Source organism: Dendrobates tinctorius, unplaced genomic scaffold (assembly GCF_039654945.1).
Source record: "Dendrobates tinctorius isolate UK_male_01 unplaced genomic scaffold, ASM3965494v1 ptg000004l, whole genome shotgun sequence".
Lineage (NCBI taxonomy): Eukaryota > Metazoa > Chordata > Amphibia > Anura > Dendrobatidae > Dendrobates > Dendrobates tinctorius.
Window position 1 is genome coordinate 30,408,636 of NW_027361672.1, and position 21,034 is coordinate 30,429,669.

Below are 21,034 nucleotides of genomic sequence, written 5' to 3' on the forward strand. Positions count from 1 at the left end.
TCATGTGGAGTAGAAAAATTCAGATTATTGAATGCAACACAATGGAATACAACACAAAAATACTTACCGTATATACTCATGTATAAGACGACCCCTGTATAAGTCGACACCCCTAATTTTGTAACAAAAAAACTGGGAAAACTTATTGACTTGCGTATAAGCCGGAGGTGCACAGTGAGTGGCCCCAGATAATGCTGCACAGTGAGTGGCCCCAGATAATGCTGCACAGTGAGTAGCCCCAGATAATGCTGCACAGTGTGTGGCCCCAGATAATGCTGTGTGGGAGAGAGGGTCCCCGTCGAGTGTCTGGGTCGGAACCAAGGGGACCGTCACCTGGGTTCCGGGGGAAACTGTTTCCGGGGGACAGAGTTCGGGGACGGATCGTTGTGACAGATAGATGGTCTGGGGGAGGGACCAGTATAAAGGAGGAGGGGAATTTCCGGGACGATGAGTCAGCAGAACGACACAGAAGGAGCAGGAGATTGTGGGAGCGACTGAGAGCCAGAGCGACTCACCAGAGCCAGAAAGGAGCCCAGAGACAGGAGGGATACTTCCCCTGGACATCAGTGGGACGGCGCCAAGACGACCATCCGAGAACCGCAGCCCCGCGTCGACCAGCGGCTGCCGCCTTCTTCCAGCCTGCGGCTGCGGCCTGCCCGCGATTATTCGCGGCCGTTGCCACCCCGCTCCAGCCCGCGGCCACTTCGTCCCCAGTTCAACCCGCGGCCGCTGCCGCCTCCCCTCAGCCCGCTGCTGCGGCCTACCCGCGGTCACCCGCGGCTGCTGCGGTCACGCTCCAGCTCACGGCTGCGGCCTGTTCCCCGCCACCTGCAGCCGCCCTGTTCTCACCAGTGGCCGCGGCAAGTACAGTACCGCCGGCAGCCACCACTGTCCCCCTCCGGTCCGCAGCAGGGGCCGGGCCTCTGCTGACTGCGGACTCCCCGTCGCAGCCGTTAGCTGCGCAGGTGGTCTGTCATTCGCCACCATACATCGCTGCCGCTTGCCCCAGGCCAGGGGCTGCCGCCCAACCGTCCAAGGACTACGCCGGAGCCTGTGGGGCTCCAGTGTAACCAGCGCGCCGGAGTGCGCGAAGTCTTCATCATCACCTCACCAACTGGGCCCAGCAACTACTACGCCAAAAGACCACCAACCCGAACAGCGAGGGACGTCTGGACGGCTAAGTTGACTTTATAATTAAGGACCCGTAGTCGGCCATACCGCGGCCCTATAGTGACCAGCTGTTGCCGGAAGTAGTCGTGTTCTACCCGTTTGTGTGTGCTTGTATAGAATCCCTTGCGAGGGCAACCCGTGTTACTAGAGTTGAGCGACTTTTGGTTTTTTAGGGTCGCGTTTCGTTTCGTGAAACCCGACTTTTCCAAAAGTCGGGTCGAGCAAGATCGTCCGATTATAGGGAAAAGTCGGGGTCGTCCCGAAACACGAAACCCAATGTAAGTCAATGGGGAATAAAAGTCGGCAGTGAGAGGAGGACAGGAAACACACCTACAGTGCCCATTTGAATGCCAAAAGCATCAATTCTTCTTACTTAAGCTTGTCAACCTTAATTAACTTCATAATACAAGTTACGCACTGAAAAATGGGGGTTATTTGGCTAAAGTTGTGGGGGGGGAGGGCTGGCTGCAGGTTTTCATGTGCCCTGGGCGAAAGAGCGCCCCTTTAACACATACCACAACTCATCATGCTCCGATACGGCAGATAAATAGCGGTATAGTACAATGAAAAATACCTCACTTTTTACATCTCATGACGAGGCCCATCTATTTCTCCATACAGAATCATTGGTCCCATATAATGTTTGAAACAGTATATGATGAGCTCCACATAATGCTACAGTATATGTTGGTCCCCATGGATGAAGCTCCACTGTCTTATGGGCCCAAATAATGCTCCAAACATAATGGGCCCCATTTCTAATGCTCTAGTGTATAATGGGCCCTGTAAATGCTGCTCCAGTGTCTGATGTCCACCTTTGGAATGTTCCAGTGTATGGTGGGCCCCATCTATCATTCTCCAGAGTATAGTGCTCCCCAAAAATTGCTGTCCCAACATTGAAAACAATCAAATAAGTCTCCTCGCTAGGGAATCCCTGTACTTGTCTGGACAGGTGCTGTAGCTTGCTTAACAGCTCGCCAGCCGTTCTCACGCCCAGTATGGATTGCACGTGATTGCACAAAGGTTAAAAAGGGTACCGTATCCCTGGATAACATGTATGGATAGCGTACACATTCAAAATATATGTCTCAGGAGGCAGGCTCAGACGGTGTCAGGCCCAGTATGGATTGCACGTGATTGCACAAAGGTTAAAAAGGGTACCGTATCCCTGGATAACATGTATGGATAGCGTACACATTCAAAATATATGTCTCAGGAGGCAGGCTCAGACGGTGTCAGGCCCAGTATGGATTGCACGTGATTGCACAAAGGTTAGAAAGGGTACCGTATCCCTGGATAAAATGTATGGATAGCGTACACATTCAAAATATATTTCTCAGGAGGCAGGCTCAGACGGTGTCAGGCACAGTATGGATTGCACGTGATTGCACAAAGGTTAGAAAGGGTTCCGTATCCCCGGATAACATGTATGGATAGCGTACACATTCAAAATATATGTCTCAGGAGGCAGGCTCAGATGGTGTCAGGCACAGTATGGATTTGACGGCCCAGATTACACAGCGGAGGAGCAGGGAGAGGTAAAGATTGCAAATGCTGGGGCCCTGCCCAAGCAAGGGGGGCCCACTCGTGGGCGTCGGTACTGGCACTGGGCCCCTCATAGTACAGCGGTGTGTCTGACGGCGGGTGTGCACCACCACCGTCAGAGACACTTGATTGCACTATGAGGGACCCTGTGCCAGTGCCCGCGCCCAAGAGTCGGCCTACCCACCTGTCCAGGGCAACGGCACTCGCACGGTGTCGTGCGGTAGGTGGTGACCCCGGCCATGGGGGGGAGGCAGCACAGTTAGGGAGTTTTAGAAAGTGGCATATGTTGATGTTGGACATTCAGCTGATGCAAAAGGCGAAATAGGTGAAGTACCAAGAAGAGGTGGACCAAAGCAAGCCATTTTTCTGTCACCCTATGTGTCATCAGGGGAAGGTGGGACAAAATCCTTGGAAACCCATGCGTGGTTCATTTTAATGAAGGTTAGATCATCCACATTTTGGGTTGACAGACGGGTCCTTTTTTCTGTCAGGATTGATCCAGCTGCACTGAAGACCCTTTCCGATAGCACACTTGCAGCTGGGCAAGCGAGCTCCTTTAAGGCATATTGGGCCAATTCAGGCCAGGTGTCCAGTTTAGCGGCCCAATAGTCAAAGGGGAATGACCTGTGTGGGAGAACATCGATATGGGAGGAAAAGTAGTTTGTAACCATAGTTGACAACTGCTGTCTCCTGTCACTTTCCATCGATGCAGTATTACCAGTTGTGTGAGCGGTATTTGAAAAATCAGTCCACAACATTGTCATGAAACCCCTGTCTCCAACGCCACTTCTGCTGTGTGCACCACGAACACCTCTGCCAAGCTGCCCCCGGCCCGTACGGCTCGTGTGAGAACCATCACCGCTGCTGTGTGCTGGGAATGCCTCAAGCAACCGATTTACCAGAGTTGCTTGTTTATTAGCCAATATTAGGTCAAGGTTCTCCTGTGGCATGATGTTTTGTAATTTGCCTTTATAGCGTGGATCCAGGATGCTGGCCAACCAGTAGTCATCATCGTTCATCATTTTGGCAATGCGGGGGTCCCTTTTTAGGATCCGCAAGGCATAATCTGACATGTGGGCCAATGTTCCCGGTGTCAATGATGCACTGCGAGTGCTGGGTGGAGGAGCGCTTTCTGGCAAATCCACATCCCTCCAGTCACGCACAAACCCTGTACCAGACCTTGCCACGCCAACATTTTCACTTGCCCCACGAGATGCATCCTCCTCCCCTAAGTAATCATCCCCATCATCCTCCTCCTCCTCCTCTTCTTCCTCCACCTCGTCCAGGAGAGGTCCCTGAGCAGACAATGGCTGAATGTCATCAAGGATTCCCTCCTCCTCTTCCTCCTCATCAACATTGGCTGCAGACGCCTGCTCCTTAAGGTGCGTCAAAGTTTGCATGAGCAGACGCATAAGTGGGATGCTCATGCTTAGGATGGCGTCGTCTGCGCTTACCAGCCGTGTGCATTCCTCAAAACACTGAAGGACTTTACAAAGGTCTTTCAGCTTCGACCACTGCACGCCTGTCAACTCCATGTCTGCTCTCAAAGTGCCTGGCCGTGTATCCTCCCAAAAATGCATTATGGCCTGCCTCTGCTCGCACAGCCGCTCCACCATGTGCAGGGTGGAGTTCCACTTTGTTGCAATGTCGATAATGAGGCGGTGGTTGGGAAGGTGGAGCAATCGCTGCAGCTTCTGCATACGAACGGAGTGTACAGGCGACCGGCAGATGTGCGCGCACAGTCTTCGCACTTTCTGGAGCAGGGCTGTTAACTCCGGATAATTTTTGAGGAAGCACTGCACCACCAGGTTCAAGGTGTGAGCCAAGCAAGGTATGTGGCTGAGTTTTGAAAGGGCTATGGCTGCCACAAAATTACGGCCGTTATCACTAACTACCTTGCCTGCCTCAAGATGTACACTGCCCAGCCATGACTCAGTTTGTCGCTTCAAGTACTCGGCCAGCACCTCGGCGGTGTGTCTGTCGCCCAAACACATCATCTGCAACACAGCCTGCTGACGCTTTCCACTAGCTGCTCGATAGGGGGACACATCGTGTGCAACAGTGGCAGCTGCAGATGGAGTGCTCGTACGACTGCGCTCTGTGGACGAGCTTTCGCTTCTGGAGGAGGAGGAGGAGGAGGAGGGTCGAACGCCTACAGCCAACTGTTTCCTATACCGTGGGCTAGGCAGCACTGTCCCACCACCACTGTCCCCTGTGGACCCTGCATCCACCACATTAACCCAGTGCGCAGTGATGGACACGTAACGGCCCTGGCCATGCCGACTGGACCATGCATCAGTTGTGAGGTGCACCTTTCCGCTCACTGACTGCTTGAGTGCATGGACAATGTGGTCTTTCACATGATGGTGGAGGGCTGGGATGGCTTTGCGAGAGAAGAAGTGGCGACTGGGTAGGTCATAGCGTGGTACTGCATAGGCCATGAGTTCGCGGAAAGCTGTGCTTTCCACCAACCGAAAGGGCATCATCTCAAACGAGATTAGTTTGGCAATGTGGGCGTTCAAACCCAGTGTACGCGGATGAGAGACTGAGTACTTTCTTGACCTACTCATAGTGTCTGGGAGGGTGAGCTGGACTTGAGAGCTGCATATGGTGGAAGTAGCGGTGGACAGGGCGGACTGAGAGAGGGTTGATGATGGTGATGGAGTTGGTGTTCTTTCTGATGGCCTAGAATCAGTCTTTCGTTGATATAACAGTGGGATTCCCTGACTGCTGTGGTCTTGCAACGACACCTCAACATTTGCTGCTGTGCTAACCGGTGGGCTTACAGTGGGGGAAACAATGTAGCGTTGCTGACTACCTTCGTTGTGATCAGTTGCACATGTGGCACTTGAGGTTTGGTGTTGTGTCCACGCTTGCAAGTGCATGCTGGTTAAATGTCTAAGCATGCAACTGGTATTCAAATTTTTCAGATTTTTCCCTCGGCTAAAGGTCTTTGCGCACTTCTTACAGATAACCTTGGCCTGATCATGAGGATTTTGTTCAAAAAAGTGCCACACTGCACTCTTCCTACTTTGGCAGACATTTTGCGGCCTAGCACGCTGTGATCTTTTGACCCTCTGGACAAGCTGTCCAGCAACTCTTTTGATGTTTGGAACCTGTCTTTGGAGTGCTCCGGGCCTGCCAGATAACAGCTGTTGCGATGTCGATGTCTGCTGTGGATGCTCCTCATCTGAGCTATTGGAAGCAGCACCCTCTTCCCCCAATGGATGCCAATCTGGGTCAACAACTGGGTCATCCATCACCTCCTCTTCTATGTCATGTGCACCTTTCTCTGTGTCACCGTGTATGGTGGTATAGTGTGCGGGAAGGGGCACCTGAGTCTCATCAGGGTCAAAATCTGGCTCTGTACACTGAGAGGACAATGTAGTGCTCTGAGTGAATGTACCAGCAGAATCATCCATCAGCGGCTGTGCATCAGTGCACTCCATGTCAGATTCATCTTGGCCTGGGTAATTCACCATTTGACTTGATAATCCAGGCATGGTATGTGAAAACAGCTCCATGGAGTAATCAGTAGTATGGCCTGCGTCATCCTTCAATCTTGGTTGGGGTGAAGGACACAAGGAAAGGTGTGGTTCATGAACATGAGCCTCCAATGACGACTCAGTGCTTTTACTTTTTACAACTGAAGAAGAGGAGGCGATAGAGCTGGAGGCTGAGTCAGCAATGTAAGACAAAACTTTTTCCTGATGCTCTGCCTTTAAAAGCGGTTTGCCAACTCCTAGAAAACTAAGCGTTCGAGGCCTTATGTAGCCAGACGATGACGCAGGGTCAGCACCTCCTGCATTCGGTCCTATTTTGCTCTTGCCACTACCATCAGATCCAGCACCAACACCATCATTACCAGCTGCCAACCCCCGCCCAATTCCACGGCCTCTTCCACCAGCCTTCCTCATTTTTGGTAGAAATGTAGACAAAATCCAACAAACTATATAGTAATGTAAAACAAGGTACAAGGTGTCTATAGGACAGGGGAGATTTAGAATTTCTGCACACACTTGTGGACAGTGGACACTTTTGGATTGTGTGAGGCCCACTGATATCTGAGCGCTATGTGACAGGCTCGATGGCACAGCTGCCTGTGACCAAAGTGACGAGAGGATAATGGAGATTTTGAATCTCTGCGCACACTTTTGGACACTGGACACTTGTGGATTGTGTGAGGCCCACTGATATCTGAGCGCTATGTGACAGGCTCGATGGCACAGCTGCCTGTGACCAAAGTGACGAGAGGATAATGGAGATTTTGAATCTCTGCGCACACTTTTGGACACTGGACACTTGTGGATTGTGTGAGGCCCACTGATATCTGAGCGCTATGTGACAGGCTCGATGGCACAGCTGCCTGTGACCAAAGTGACGAGAGGATAATGGAGATTTTGAATCTCTGCGCACACTTTTGGACACTGGACACTTGTGGATTGTGTGAGGCCCACTGATATCTGAGCGCTATGTGACAGGCTCGATGGCACAGCTGTGACCAAAGTGACGAGAGGATAATGGAGATTTTGAATCTCTGCACACACTTTTGGACACTGGACACTTGTGGATTGTGTGAGGCCCACTGATATCTGAGCGCTATGTGACACGCTCGATGGCACAGCTGCCTGTGACCAAAGTGACGAGAGGATAATGGAGATTTTGAATCTCTGCGCACACTTTTGGACACTGGACACTTGTGGATTGTGTGAGGCCCACTGATATCTGAGCGCTATGTGACACGCTCGATGGCACAGCTGCCTGTGACCAAAGTGACGAGAGGATAATGGAGATTTTGAATCTCTGCGCACACTTTTGGACACTGGACACTTGTGGATTGTGTGAGGCCCACTGATATCTGAGCGCTATGTGACACGCTCGATGGCACAGCTGCCTGTGACCAAAGTGACGAGAGGATAATGGAGATTTTGAATCTCTGCGCACACTTTTGGACACTGGACACTTGTGGATTGTGTGAGGCCCACTGATATCTGAGCGCTATGTGACACGCTCGATGGCACAGCTGCCTGTGACCAAAGTGACGAGAGGATAATGGAGATTTTGAATCTCTGCGCACACTTTTGGACACTGGACACTTGTGGATTGTGTGAGGCCCACTGATATCTGAGCGCTATGTGACAGGCTCGATGGCACAGCTGTGACCAAAGTGACGAGAGGATAATGGAGATTTTGAATCTCTGCGCACACTTTTGGACACTGGACACTTGTGGATTGTGTGAGGCCCACTGATATCTGAGCGCTATGTGACAGGCTCGATGGCACAGCTGCCTGTGACCAAAGTGATGAGAGGATAATGGAGATTTTGAATCTCTGCGCACACTTTTGGACACTGGACACTTGTGGATTGTGTGAGGCCCACTGATATCTGAGCGCTATGTGACACGCTCGATGGCACAGCTGCCTGTGACCAAAGTGACGAGAGGATAATGGAGATTTTGAATCTCTGCGCACACTTTTGGACACTGGACACTTGTGGATTGTGTGAGGCCCACTGATATCTGAGCGCTATGTGACACGCTCGATGGCACAGCTGCCTGTGACCAAAGTGACGAGAGGATAATGGAGATTTTGAATCTCTGCGCACACTTTTGGACACTGGACACTTGTGGATTGTGTGAGGCCCACTGATATCTGAGCGCTATGTGACAGGCTCGATGGCACAGCTGTGACAAAAGTGACTAGAGGATAAGGGAGATTGGATTGCTTTTAAAAAAGCAGTTTGCGGAGCAGTGGGTAAACAGCAATGCCAGCGTGTCAGGAAGCCTTAAAAGGCAGCCCAACAACCAACACCACTGATACACCACAATATAGCCTCCCCTTGCACTGCACACACAGTGACTTGTGTGTTGTGCAGGCCAAATCGCTAGCAGCAGAAGCAGTTTTTTTGTCTTCTTCCCTGCCTAACGCTCTCCCTACAGAATCAGCAGCAACCTCTCCCTATACTAAGATCGGCAGAAGTAAGATGGCGGTCGGCGTGCACGCCCCTTTTATACCCCCTGTGACGCCCACCAAAGCAAGCCAATCACTTGCATGCCCTTCTGAAAGATGGTGGTGACCCGTGCCTAGGTCATCACGTTGCCCACAGTGTCCGTGGATCCTGATTGGCTGAAAAAGAGCGCAAAACAAACTTTTGAAACGCGACTTTGGCACGTAAGTCGCCGACCTCGTGGCCGACCTCATCCTAGGGTCGGGTTTCGTTTCATGAAACCCGACTTTGCCAAAAGTCGGCGACTTTTGAATTTTTTCGACCCGTTTCGCTCAACTCTACGTGTTACCCCTTTTGGTGATCAGGCCGGGACTGAGGAAAGTTCCCCCTGGTCTTATAAACGTTAATATAGAAAGCACCTCACTGTCTCGCAACTCGTCGCTGCATCCTCCGTACCTGCAATCACCACATTTGGCGTAGTTGGCAGGATGCAGTCTCCAAGCGCGGACAACGAGGGCCCCCGGCCCAACATTTCTGTGGAGGCTGTGCTAAGCAATCTACCCTGGTTCTCCGGCAGCAATACTATGCTGTGGAATTGGACGGAGCGAATGCGTGGTTTATTCAGGATGCATCTGCTTACCCCTGACTTAGAGGCAGAAGTGGCCCTGATGGCGTTGGATGGGGAAGCCCGGGATACCGTAATGTTGAGGCCCCGGCAGCAGCGAAACACCTTCATCAGGGTGTTACAGATCTTAGAAGAGACCTATGGGGACCCGACCGATGTGGGGAACTGAGAACCCAGATGTTTGGACGCATGCAGAAAGAGGGGGAAGCAGTGACCCAGTATATGAATGTTTTGCAGGAACTGTTTTTAGCCATTGAAAGGAAGGATGGAGTCGGCGTGGGGACCGTGGACGTAACATTACGTGACCTGTTGGTGACCGGGTTGCAAGACACCCTGACAAGACAGGCTTTGCGAGAGCGGGTGCGAGTGGACCCACATCTGACCTTTTCAGAGATAGGGAAGGAGGCACGGGTTCGGGAACAGAAGCAAGCGGTGACAGTGCCCGTGTGGATGGCTCCGAGTATCGAAGCATCCGTAAGCGCCCTGAGCGAACCCCACTGGGTACAAGAGGTGAAGCGAGATATACAGAGTATTAAAGGTGAACTATCCGAAGCCAAGAAAGCGGCCACAAGGAGTCGGCCAGGGCCCGGTAAAGGGGGCATGAACCATCGCGGCCCCCACCCAAGTTGGCCCCCACAACCATTCGCCTGTTATGATTGTGGAGAATTGGGACGCTCCGCCCAAGAGTGCCCACGTTCCAGGGGAAACTCGCCCCGCTGGTCAAGAAGAGCAGAGGACCCTGAGCCGTGGAGATGCCGTCCGGAGCTGGAGCCCATCACACGGGGTAGAGGAAGTCACGAAGACCTGGTTGCGCGGTGCCCAGTGGTATGGGCAGAGATCGAGGGCCGTGCCGTGCGATGCCTAGTGGACACGGGATCGCAGGTTACGACCATGCCAGAGACTTATTTTCGGCAGCATTTTCCCGAAGCAGTGAGACCTCAGTGGGGGACAGTGATAAAGTTGGTAGCCGCCAACCAGCTACCAGTTCCTGTCGTCGGAGTAGCCTGGATGCAGATTTCGATAAGCGGCAAATCACTCGGCCGCCGGGGAGTGGTCCTGACCCAGGGAGACACAAACAGCAAACATCCGATTATTCTGGGTATGAACATACTATGAGAGTTCGGCAACCTCCTCCTCAATGAACCCACACAAGAGAGCCACTGGGGTTCTCGCACGGCCCAAGGGCAGGCCTTCCAGCAGTTGGTGCGGGAGGCGCAAGTGCTCCAGGAGTTCCAGGAGGGTGAGGCGCTGGGCAAGGTCATCGCGCCGGCGGCCCCCCCGCTCATGCTTCCTCCAGGGCAGGCGGTGGTAGCTCTGCCGATCCGCGCCACGATGCCACTAGAGGGCATGGAGGTGCAGGTGGAACCATGTTACTCGGAGCGCCTGCACCCTGGCATACTGGTAGCCCGCTCCCTGGCCACGGTGCGGGAGGGGAACATCCTGGTGCATTGTGTCAACCTGGAAGACCAAGATATCACCCTGAAGCCCCGGGCCGAAATGGCCAAACTAGTGAGGCCTTTGGAGGAGATGCTGCCAGACCCCGCGGTCCAGTTGAAGGTGCAGCCCGAAGATCCTTGGGCAGTAACGGTACGAACCCAACAGACTGCCATATCCTCGACCCAGGAGAAAGGTCGAGTCATCCTGGAGAGAATGCGGGCTGAACTTTCTGGCCTAACGCCAGCCCAGCTTCTCCAAGTAGAGACACTTCTTGGACAATTTTACAGTGTCTTCACCAGCTACGAGGACGACTTCGGATGTACCACGGCCATCACGATCCCCACGGCAGGAGCGGCCCCCATCCGGGAACGATATTGGCAAATCCCTCCGCAGCTATACCAGGAAGTGAAAACTCTGTTATCCCAAATGCTCCAGAAGGGTGTCATACGAGAAAGTCAAAGCCCTTGGGCGGCCCCTATTATCCTGGTTCAGAAGAAAAGATGGCACTTTGCATTTCTGCGTGGATTATCGGAATTTGAACGCCTGCACTATCAAGGATTTGCATCCACTGCCCCGCATAGAAGAGTCTCTGTGTGCCCTGGGGAACGCGATATACTTTTCAACCCTTGACCTGGCCAGTGGGTACTGGCAAGTGCCGATGTCGGAGGAAGACAGGGCCAAGACGGCATTCATCCTTCCCATGGGACTGTTCGAGTTCAATCGGATGCCATTTGGGCTGGCCAATGCCCCAGGAACTTTTCAGCGGTTGATGGAACAGTGTCTAGGAGACCTGAACTTTGAAGCCACGTTGATATGCCTGGACGATATTATCATCTATTCCGCCACGTTCGAGGACCACCTGAAGCAGTTGGGGCAGGTGCTCGGCCGGCTGCAGAAGTATGGGTTAAAGGTAAAGCCCCAGAAATGCCACCTGTTCCGCACCCAGATTGAATACCTGGGGCATACTGTCTCGGCAGAGGGCCTCTGACCATCCCTGGAAAAGGTCGCTGCCATCCAGGGGTGGCCTACCCCCCGAGACAGTGAAGGACGTGGGGGCCTTCTTGGGGTTGGCCGGCTACTACCGTCGGTTTGTGAAGAATTTTGCATGCCGAGCTCGAGCTCTGCAAGACCTGCTGAAAGGGGCTTCCACTGGGGCAAATGGACAGAAGATTCAGTGGCAGCAACCGCAAGAGGATAAGTTTCAAGATCTCAAAGCTGCTCTCTCGGACGCCCCGGTATAGGCATATGCAGATTTCTCGCAACCGTTCATCCTGCATACCGACGGGAGCCTCCAGGGATTAGGAGCTGTGTTGTCACAGGTGCAGGACGGCCGGGAGAAAGTGATCGCCTACGGTAGACGGTTGCTGCACGACTCAGAACGCAACCCAGACAATTACAGCTCCTCTAAGCTCGAGCTCCTCGCGGTAGTGTGGGCAATGACGGAGCGATTCACAGAGTACCTGGCATGCTCTTAAGTAGTAGTGTGGACCGATAATAACCCGTTAGCCCATTTGGAGAATGCCAAACTGGGGGCCCTAGTGCAGCGGTGGGTGACTCGGATGGCCAAATTCAATTATAAGATCATCTACAAACGGGGAGCTGAAAACGTGCATGTCGACGCGCTCTCCAGAATCCGACACACCATCCCAGGAAGAAGTCGACGAATTAGAAGCAGGTGAGATGCCATTCGCCCTCACTACCGCCGCGCTTACAGTCAACACGCAAGAAGCGCCTCATCCGGGACTCCTAGGAGGGATGCTGGAACAGCCCCATGTCAAATGGATTCAGCAGCAACAGGAAGATACAGAAGTTGGATTCCTACGCCGATGGGAGGCCACTGGTAAATTGCCCACGGGCTCACAGAGACAGACTTTGACCCAAGATATGTTGCTGATGTTGCACCAGTGGGAAAAACTAGTCATCAAAAAGGGACTTTTATATCGAAAAGCCATGTCACGAACCACGTCAGCTTCAATATGGCAGGTGATCGTGCCTGGAGCCCATCTCAACCAACTGGCCCGGGAAGCCCATGAGAAGGGGGCTCATTTTGGTGCTCAAAAGACTTTACAATGGTTGCAGCAGATAGCGTACCACCCACGCTTGCACGCTGCTGTAAAAGTTTGTCGAACCTGCTGCCCATGCGAGCTCACTAAACCCCCCGCGCAACGAGCCCCGGTGCAAACTATTGTAACATCAGCCCCTCTGGAGCTTCTTAAGGTGGACTATCTGACCATAGGTCCTGCCTATCAGGGGTATGAACATTGTCTCGTTATGGTGGACCATTTCACCAAGTTGGCCGTGGTCACCCCCACTCAAGACCAGACAGCAGAGTCGGCCGCCTATGCGATTTGTAAAAACTTTATCCAAGTGTACGGCTTCCCGCAACGAATACATTCGGACCAAGGAGCATGCTTCCTAGGAAGAGTCATGGAAGAACTACATCATCTCTAAGGTATTGATAAGTCTCGGACTACACCATACCACCCGCAGGGAAACGGAGCATGCGAACGATTCAATCGGACTCTAATCCAAATGCTGCGTACCCTGGAGAGCGACCGAAAGGCCCGCTGGCCTGAATACGTCCCGGAGCTGGTGTGGGTATATAATAACCGGGTGCATCGGGTGACTGGCTACACCCCCTACTCATTGCTGTTTGGATGGGAAGGCAAAGGAATCACGGAAGTGGAGTTAAACCCGGAGGAACCTCTACCCTGGACCGGAGTATCCTCGTGGGTCCGAAACCATCGGCACCGGCTGCAGACCCTCCACCGAATCATCCATACAAAGCTCCAGGATCTAGAACACTCGGCGGGAGCGCTGCCCCCACCAATTGACTTCCAGGCTGGGGATCGAGTACTCGTACTAGATCAATGCCCCCAAAACAAGCTAGAACCACGGTGGGAGGAGAACCCATACCGAGTGTTGCGCCGGATAAGCCCCGCCGGGCCTGTGTATGAAATACAGTCGGAAAGAGACGGTGCACCTCTCACTCGTACTGTGCACCGAAATATGTTGCGCCCCTGTGCGTCCACTGATCCCATGCAACCTGAGCCAATCACTCAGGTCCCCGACCCCCCCGTCAACAGTCTGGGACCTGGATGACGAAGAGGACTTCCCAGCCACATCTGCGGGCTCTCCAAGTAATGATATTGAAGCGGACCCAGTTAGCCTGCCAGAATCGACCAACCCACCACCATCCACCACCCCGGTCGAACTTAGACGCTCCGAGCAGTCAACAGCTGGCAAACACCCTGAACGTTGCGAACAGGACCAGTTCGTATGGCAACAAGAACTGTCGTCTCCAAAGACTAACTCGAGTCTACTAAAGCCCTCGCCCGAGGACTGGCGAGCATACAGGGTGGGGGAGTGTGGTCTTATAAACGTTAATATGGAAAGCACCTAATTGTCTCGCGACTCGTCACTGCATCCTGCTTACCTGCAATCACCACAGTTGCACAGTGAGTGGCCCCAGATAATTCTGCACAGTGTGTGGCCCCAGTTATCTGCACAGTGAGTGGCCCCAGTTATGCTGCACAGTGAGTGGCCCCAGATAATGCTGCACAGTGTGTGGCCCCAGTTATGCTGCACAGTGAGTGGCCCCAGATAATGCTGCACAGTGAGTGGCCCCAGATAATGCTGCACAGTGTGTGGCCCCAGATAATGCTGCACAGTGAGTGGCCCCAGTTATCTGCACAGTGTGTGGACCCAGTTATCTGCACAGTGAGTGGCCCCAGTAATCTGCACAGTGAGTGGCCCCAGTTATCTGCACAGGGAGTGGCCCCAGTTATGCTGCACAGTGAGTGGTCCCAGTTATCTGCACAGTGAGTGGCCCCAGTTATCTGCACAGTGTGTGGCTCCAGTTCTCTGCACAGTGTGTGGCTCCAGTTATCTGCACAGCGAGTGGCCCCAGTTATCTGCACAGCGAGTGGCCCCAGTTATCTGCACAGTGAGTGGCCCCAGTTATCTGCACAGTGAGTGGCCCCAGTTATCTGCACAGTGAGTGGCCCCAGTTATCTGCACAGTGAGTGGCCCCAGTTATCTGCACAACAGTGTGTGGCCCCATCATATTGCTGCTGCTGCTGCCGCTGCCTCCGTTACGAAAAAAACTGTATACTCACCTCCGTCACTGCCCCCTGCTCATCAGCGTTGCGGGCTCTGCAGTGACTGTGCAGGCAGAGGGCACGATCGCACCCTCTGACCTGAATGTCACTGCAGAGGACGCAAGACAGCAGAACGCAGGGACAGGTGAATTTGCCTCCCCCCCCCCGTTCATACTCACCTGATCCTGGCGCTTGTCTCTGCAGCTCTCCTGCTTGTTCCATGTTGTCTGCGCTGCTCTCTTCCTAATGCTGCACAGTGTGTGGCCCCAGTTATGCTGCACAGTGAGTGGCCCCAGATAATGCTGCACAGTGAGTGGCCCCAGTTATCTGCACAGTTTGTGGCCCCAGATAATGCTGCACAGTGAGTGGCCCCAGTTATCTGCACAGTGTGTGGCCCCAGTTATCTGCACAGTGAGTGGCCCCAGTTATTCTGCACAGTGAGTGGCCTCAGTTATGCTGCACAGTGTGTTGCCCCAGTTTTCTGCACAGTGAGTGGCCCCAGTTATCTGCACAGTGAGTGGCCCCAGTTATCTGCACAGTGAGTGGCCCCAGTTATCTGCACAGTGTGTGGCCCCAGTTATCTGCACAGGGAGTGGCCCCAGTTATGCTGCACAGTGAGTGGCCCCAGTTATGCTGCACAGTGAGTGGCCCCAGTTATCTGCACAGTGTGTGGCTCCAGTTATCTGCACAGTGAGTGGCCCCAGTTATCTGCACAGTGTGTGGCCCCATCATATTGCTGCTGCTGCCGCTGCCTCCGTTACAAAAAAAACTGTATACTCACCTCCGTCGCTGCCCCCTGCTCATCAGCGTTGCGGGCTCTGCAGTGACTGTGCAGGCAGAGGGCACGATCGCACCCTCTGACCTGAATGTCACTGCACAGGACGCAAGACAGCAGAACGCAGGAACAGGTGAATATGCCTCCCCCCCGTTCATACTCACCCGATCCTGGCGCTTGTCTCTGCAGCTCTCCTGCTTGTTCCATGTTGTCTGCGCTGCTCTCTTCCTGTTTCAGCGGTCATGTGGTAGTGCTCATTAAATATGCGTATATTTAATGAGCGGGTACCATTTGACAGCTGAAGCAGGAAGAGAGCAGCGCCGACAACATGGAACAAGCAGGGAAGCTGCAGAGAAGTGTGAGTATGATCTGACACCCCTTCTCCCCCTCCCCTGCCGATCCCCCCGGTATATGACTTGTGTATAAGCCGAGAGGGGGATTTTCAGCCCAAAAAAATGGGCTGAAAATCTCGGCTTATACACGAGTTTATACAGTACGTTCTCTGAGCAAGGACAGGCCTCAGGGAAGCCAGCATTCGGTGATATTTTTATTTCCTGATCCTTGCTGCAGCACCACTGCAAACTTGGATCTCCTGTCTCAGGTCCTTGTTGAAGAGATCCTTCATCGAACGCCAACGGGTTCTGACTTTATTCACTGTGAACAGGAAAAAAAAAATTGTTAAACAATGCACTTTAGGCCGGGATCACACAACCGTGTGTGATGCGAGAAACTCGCAGGAGTTTATCGCATCACACACGGTTGTGTGATCCCGGCCTTACAGGTTCACTTTCGCGTCAGACCACATTGCAATACTTACAAAATTCCTTTCAGACTCGTGGCGTGGCGTTGTCCCAGTCATCCATCATCGATCGGGCCACCTCATTTCACAGCTGCCGAATCACCACGTTGTCCGAGTGCTGCTGCTCCCGGGTGTCCTACAACGCAACTCGCTCCTCCTCTAGTGTTATCAGGAGGTCGTTGTACAGGTATTCCTCCTCCCATTGTGAAACCTAGAAATGAAAGAAAGACATTAATGTTGGAAAGATAAAACAATTTAAAAAAAAAGAGAAAGAGAAAACAGTCAAGAAAAACTATAAAACAGTCAAAAAAAAAAAAAAAAACTCACACGCAATCTTGCCACCGAAACTTGGGCCTGAGTCTGCTGCTCCTGCATCTCTGCACTTGTTGAAGTGTTCTGTAACAGAAAATACATGATTTTGCCACATATGTAAAGTGACAGTGAATACTTACCAGTCAGTTGCAAATGTACTCACTTCACTCTCCTGTCTGGTGTGTTCAGTGACCTCTGGACTTGAGGCAATGGTGATATGGTGATTATGCTGCAAGAAAGAGACAGAAATGATTACAGACTGCAGGGATAAAAACAGACACACAGACATTAGCTTGTAAAGTATACTCACATTTTGGTAAATTCAGTCTTCACAGATATCTTCCATTGTCTGGAGTCTTCCAATCTCTTCCACAGTCTGGAAAGTACTGGACTTCCAGTGCACACACCCTCTTATTATACATCTTTATGTGCGGGGTGGCTAAAACCAGTTCCTGGACATGTTTACTCAGAAAAATCCATGCGTATGCAAACGCAAGCAAATGCATGACCTTGCGTACGCATGCTTTTCCATAGACTGTAATGCGTTGTTTTGATGCACTCCACAAAATTGCAACATGTTGCATTAGCCGCGCCCCACCGCACACACCGAAACAACGCATGCGTAAGCAAACGCTGGCGAACGCATACAAACGCATGTCCCTGCGAACACCATGTTAAAGATAGGGATGCCTAACGCATGAGGATGTATGCGTCAGAAACGCTGCGGACACAACCGCAAACGTGAAACTAGCCTTATATGTCCATCTGAAGTGTGCACATTTTGGTGGCATTGTCATACTGCAATTATTTTGAGCAGTGAAATTTTATATGGCATTTATTGTGCTACAGTTGCAGATTAGCATGAATCAGCGATGTGCTCAACTGCTGGAGTTGAGAGAAGGAAAATGAGGAGCTGCCCCATGGAGCCCTGTGAGGAGAGCACTGAGGGGCTGCACAATGGACCCGCATACAAATGGGAATGAGGACCCAGGACTCAGTGTGAATGCTCTGAGGATGTATTTTGGAAAGGGTTGATTTAACTCGAGTGGGGCTACATAGGGAAGGTGATAAGGGGCTGTGTTGAGAAGGGGGATGATGAGGGGCTTTGTGGAAAAGGGGGGAATGATGAGATTTTTGGAAAAGGCTGAATGATGAGGGGCTTTGTGAAAAAGGGGGATGATGAGAGGTTTTGTGGAAAAGGGCAGATGATGAGAGGCTTTGTGGAAAAGGGGGGATGATGAGGGGCTTTGTGGAAAAGGGGGATGATGAAGGGCTGTGTGGAAAAGGTGAGTATGATGGAGGGCTGTGTAGAAAAGGCAGGGATGATGAGGGGCCGTGTGTAAAAGGGTGAGATGATGAGGGTCTGTGTGGAAAAGGGAGGGTGATGAGGGGCTATGTGGAGAAAGGGGGAGTGACAAAAAGCCTCTTGGTGCAGCGGTGAGTCCACTCAAAGTGAACTGCGGTGAACTTTCTGAGTTCAGTGCTGCACCGTGAGACTTTCTCACTGTGCTAGCAGGGATCTCACCGAGGTCACTGCAGTTCAGGGGCCCGGCTGGGAAACTGGCGGTAACCATGATGACATCACTCCTAGTCACTGATGCTATGCCTGCAGTAGCTCATTCCTGAGTGGCTCTTAGCCTGGACAGTCGCATATTGGCACTGTCCAGTGTGAGGTAGCGCTGTCATCTAAGTGGGGATCGCTCGCTTGGCAGCGAACAAAACACATCCGGCAGCAGGTTTTCCTTAAAAACATAGCAGTCCATGTGGTTTATTCACCCTCATAAACCACAGCAGCAATGTACAACAGCTTCATATCACCAGCATAGCGTCCATTAAACAGGCTGTTCAGCCCCAGTGTTAGCTCACCCGTCAGGGTTCCTTATGCGGCTTATCAGGACGTTTTATGTTAGTTCCCTCCAGGGAGCTCTCAGGCACACATCGCCCTGGCACACGCCCAGCCGCTCCACAGGCTGTTAGTGAGGAGATCCTTCTCCTCACGGGACCTTCCAAACTGGACCAACCTGGTCCCAGCATTCACACCTTGTGACCTATCCTGGCTACGTTATATGGTCCGTAGCCACGCCCACTGGGTCACATGGCTATGACCTCATCACAGGTCCTTCACCTACTCACATAGCCTTTTACTATAGGTGTTATCAGACACACCCCTGGGTGGGTTTGTGGGCAGCTAGAACTCACCCATCTCTCCAGCTGCCTGAAGGCTTCTCCCTAACACGTAGGCACGACAGATCAGCTCTGCTGATCAGCACATAACCAAGCCTTCATCTCAAAGCCACCCACTTTGAGATACACCACGGCCACTCCGTATTCGGCCACTCCTCCTCTCTCTTGGGACATCCACACAGCGCCCCCTAGTGGACACAGTGGTCATTACACCACATACCCCACCCCTCTGTTCAAACTTGTGGGGTTGAACACACAATCTTACACCAGGATCTCGAGACCGGGCACACATTACACCTTGCCCCACAGGTCGAGAGAACCGTCTCCATCTGTCATATGGCCTCATCTCTACATTAGGCCTCCCCCGCCCCAAGCGGTCAGAATATCGGTCATTGTCTTTGACCCTCCATTTGCAGTCTGTCTGCGTCATCAGACACTGTTTAATCACCACCCTCCTAGAGTGCGCTTCGTCACCTGACCAATCTCCCGCTGACCGGCTCTCCCGGTTGGTACGGTCACCAGTCATAATCGGCCCTGCTGTCTGGCCTGAGTCTGACTCAGCATCTCACAGGAACTACGGTCTCTCACCGTCATCCTGCCAGTCGAACTACCACTTGCTGACATTCTTCGGCCATCTGCCCTGTCACTTCTTGGCGGAACTCTTCGGGTCCTTACATCTTTTTGAGTTGCAGGCGGCTGCCACCTGGTATTCCGTACTTCTTTATTAATTCGCCGGCGGTCCTGCCTCAACTGCTCAATCTCTTGCAGGTACCCCACTCGATACTCTACGAGCATTCGAAAGTCTCTCAGGCTCTCCATGGAGCCAACCACCATGATGGGAATCCTACCCACTTCACTGGATATCTGGTCTTCATCATCATGAGGGATCCTCACTCTCACCACTCCGGAGATATTCACAAGGTCTTGCATTACCTTTCCGGATCTTCCAATGATTCTCCCAATCAGAGCTTTGGGTACCGGAACCACATCTTTCCGCAAACCCCTCCGATCCATAGCCTCCCTGGCTAACTCCAGGCGTCGAGCAGCTTTCACATTACTCTGCCTGACCAACTGTGTGACGTGGAGACACTGCAAATGCATATCTTTCAGGACAGATACCCGGTTTGCTGTATCTTCTATGGTGGATATTATCACTAACTGCTGAGTCTCAGGTTCCCAGTGCACCTCACACGCCTTGACCGCCTCTTTGAAAGCCTCATGTACTCCCTCCTCCGCACAGGCATCTTGCATGTCTTCTGGAACGTCAATCACAGTCTTGAAGGACGTGGTCTTGCTCTCTTCCAGGTCAGGAGGCTCTGGCCTTACCACGGACACTTCCCTCACTACAGTTGACCCGACCGGGTGACTGTCTTCTTCAGTTCTTAACTCATCAACTTCACATGATTGGATCACTTCATGACCCTTGGCGACTATGTCCACTGGCAGTTCTGTCTTATTATCATTCACGCTCACCCGCGGTAAGTCTTCGTCCAATTTCTCCCGCAGAAGACTTTTTACTACTCCTCTGAGTTCCTCCATCTCTTCCTTGAGGTTCTTGTTCACACTTTGCCAGGTGGACTGGTGACCTCTGAGCTCCAAGATCTCTTCCTTTAGCTCCTCGACCCTGTGCTCGGCCGTTTGTCTCAGGATTCTTTCTCGCTTACCATGTTCATCCACCTCTTCTCTGAGGGCCTTATTCAGTCCTTGCCACGTTATCATGTGACCTTTGAGCTCAGAGACTTCTTTCTCTAGCTCCTCTAGTCTGTGCTCCCTGTCTCTCTCAGAGCCACAGTCACCCCCAGAGTCTGAGTCATCCTTCCAGTTACTCACTAACCGTGTGACTACTTCAGCCGTCTTATCCACCAGGTCAGCGACAGTTTTGTCATGAGATGTCTGGTCCGTCCGTTGGGCTGACATACCCCTTTTCCTGGTCACTTCCACCCCTGACCTTTCCACGTCAGGAGCCGTCACCGTCTTCGTATTGGTTAGCCCAACAGTAGGAACGTCTCCACCCTCCTGGCATATATCATCAAACCTGACAAAGTCCCGGCCCCACTCCAAGGCATACACTAAGTCTGATGGTATACTGCCCCCTTGGCACTCACTGCCTTCGAGACCCTCAAACATTATTCTGTCTACC